We start from the raw sequence: 3452 nt of genomic DNA, 5'->3' as shown, positions 1-3452 counted from the left end.
CTATAAAAGCCCTAAATCAATTGTTCATAAAAACCCTAAAATCATGATTTTCAATAAATTGAAACCCTAGGTTTATAATTCATAAAATATGAAATTTATAACATAAATATAATCTGAAATTTATAATCTTTATACCATTAAAATATAATTTGATACTAAAAATATAATCTTTATACTAAAATCAAAACCCAGAACAATTAAATTAACATTAAGCAAAATAATGAAACAAAGGAGGATGAAAATAAGACTAACCTTTTTGTGTGGGAAATTTTTTGGAGATTCATGAGGTATTTATAGGAGAGAATTATTGTAGGGTAAAAAGAAAGATTGGGCCTCATAAAAATAATGGTTCGATTAAGTAAACAAATGGGTTAGGCTTGTGTGATTGGACATAAATTGTAGAATAAAGGTGCATAAAATAATTTGTTCAAATAATTTTCGACCCATATTAATAATTTGAAACTTTTGAAATTAAATTATGAAAAATAACAAATAAATATTATAAATAAAATAAATCTTCATTTATAAAATATTTAAAAATACGGGGGATTACAAAAACACCAAAATCGAAACCCTAGATTTTGGTTTTAGGGTTTCGGCATACGTGGTGGTTCAATGGGGTGGAGATGGCATCGGGACAAGGCGAATTCGTTCGCCGACGCGGGGGTGGGGGGTTTCGACATCGGCCGGTGTTTAGGGGACGGTTTTTCTTGTGAGGGAAGGGTTTTTGAGGTGATTCAATGGGGTTTTCGAGGGAGGCACGACAGTTCAGGGGAAGAGGAGGAGCGCCAGCGGAGGTCCTGGTCGGATTCCGCACCGACGAGGGGGTTCGTTGGTGGTGGCTGACAGGGGGCGTCGTTGGTGGTGGCTCGCTGGGGGAACGTTGGTGGTGGTAGGTTTTTTTTTTCTTTTTTTCTTTTTTTATTTTTTCAATAATTAATTAAATAATTATTTTAAAATTAAATTATTTAGAAGGGAACAAATCACAAGCTACCACGTGGCATTATTAACCTTAATGACTAACGGTGTTAACCTCCGTTAGTCATTAATGGCATGTTGTGACATTTCCATAAAACTGAAGGTTATATGGTGTATTACAAAGTTTTTGGTGGTATACGATGAATTAAGCTTAAACTCAGTGGTATTTGGTGAAAAATCCATTTTTTTTTTTTTATTATGGCCCTGATTGGTAGTTAGCTTATTGGGGGTATATTAGCTTATTTGACTAACTTTAGCTGATTGACTAGTCAAACAAGCTAATACAAGTGTTTGGTAGTAAGCTTATTGAAAGAGCTTATTCCACTAAATAAGCTCTTTTTGAAAAAGCTCATAAAATGAGCTTTTTCAATTAACTTATTCATTAATTATTGTGAAATGACACTTATAACCTCATTTAATTTAAAATTCTATCTAAACTACCTACCCCACAATTAGCTTATTGGTCATTTCACATACTCAATCACCTTTAAGCTATCAGCTATTTACCAAACACTTTTATATAATCTGTTAATACAATAAGTTAGTCAAATCAGTTAATAAAATCAGCTAACTCAATCAGCTTCAGCTTTCAGCTTTCTCCTAAACAGGGCCTATATCTTTCCTCTCACATTCATTACTTTTCAATAAACTATTAACCCCACTATCTTTCTTTCACAATTTTTTAATACTCCAACTACCCCCACTTACCTCTTATTTTATTTAGGTTAATTAAATTGTCTAAAACTATATGCCTGTCAAACTGTAACACTTAAAAAAACGCGGAGGGAGTATAATGTATTTTATTTAGAGGTGAGCATGGGTCGGGCTATTATAGAATTGACCCAACTCGACAAAAAGTCTGCCTCAAGTTCATCATAGCTATGTTAGTGGCCCATGGACCGTGCATGAACATCATTTTCAAAAGTTGACAAGAGCTTGGCATGAACATGACAGTCTGGCCCATATGTTAACCCACTTTTTATAACCAATCCTAGTAATTACTACGGTGCCCGTTACCTTGGCACTTGTGCTGTTTTAAAATAATTGACACAATTTCTATAGACTCAATTTTTACATGACCCATTTGAACATGAGATACATTGACATAGCCAAACCATGCTCATCTTTATTATAAAGGAAATGTTTAAGACTAAAATATTAAAAGCTTCTTTTAACACATTATTGATGAAGATTTCATTTATTATATAATGATTATAATCCATATAAAATACAATCATAAAATATATGATTGAGTTATTTTTAAACTACGTACAAACTCACTATTATGGCATCCAAATTACTACTCTTAACATTCCATGAGTTTTATTTAGGGGCGAAACTAGGAGGTTGGATTAAGCCATGACATCCCCATGGTTTATGTTAAATACAATTGGACTAGCTTGATCTTGATCTTGATCTTGAGCTTTGTGTCTCCAGTTAAATTTTGAAAGTCTTTTAATTTGTGAACTCTTGAAAGTGGATTTTGTATCTTGAACAAAACAATGTATTTTATTTAGAGGTGAACATGAGTCGGGCTATTCTAAAAATGACCCAACCCGATGCAAGCCTACCTCAAGTTCATCATAACTATGCTAGTGGCCCATGGACGGTGCATGAACATCATTTTCAAAAGTTGGCATGAGCTTGACATGAACATGACAGGCTGGCCCATTTGTTAACCCACTCTTTAAAACCAATTTCCTAGTAATTAATGTAGGCGCATTTTTTACATGACCCATTGGAGCACAAAGTACATTGACATAACCAAACGCCCGACCCCGTACCCATCTTTATTATTAAGGAAATGTTTAAGAGTAAAATATTAAAAGCTTAGTTTGACACATTATTGATGAAGATTTCATTGATTATATAATCTATATAAAATACAATTATAAACTATATGATCGTTATTTTTGAACTATTTACAAATTCACTATTATCACGTCCAAATTCAACCCATTTATAACCATAGCTTCAAAATTTATTACTCTTATTATTCATTTACAATATTCAATTATATCTAATTAACAACAGACAATTGACGAAACACGTTTACAATCTGTCCAATCGATCCAAAAGGCAATCTATTGAAAAGATTGAAAACCAAGCATTTGATCATTAAACAACTTAATTAACAAGATTATTGGGCCACCACTCCTTTAAACAATAATGATTACGAGTAATCAGATATCAGAGTACTCAGTTTTCAGACTAATGACCCTCTCACCCACTAGGCCACTTCTTCTTCATTCCTTCCTTTGACTTTTGTTATTTTGTACAGTAGTTGGGCTGAGTTCTTTGACTATCGAAACTTCATTTCTTTTTCTTTTTTTTCAAAGTTGGTTGTGTTGTGGACCTTTTAGTGATAATTTTTTTTTCCAATAAAGTTCATAAAGGAAAACAACACTACAATCAAATGAAATTTTCTTTGTGCAGGGCGTATGCATTATGTTAATGAACATTGAACATATAAT

This window comes from Chenopodium album, chromosome 3, assembly GCF_948465745.1.
Source record: "Chenopodium album chromosome 3, dcCheAlbu1.1, whole genome shotgun sequence".
In the NCBI taxonomy this organism is placed as follows: Eukaryota; Viridiplantae; Streptophyta; class Magnoliopsida; order Caryophyllales; family Amaranthaceae; genus Chenopodium; species Chenopodium album.
Note: the sequence above shows the minus strand (reverse complement) of the source record.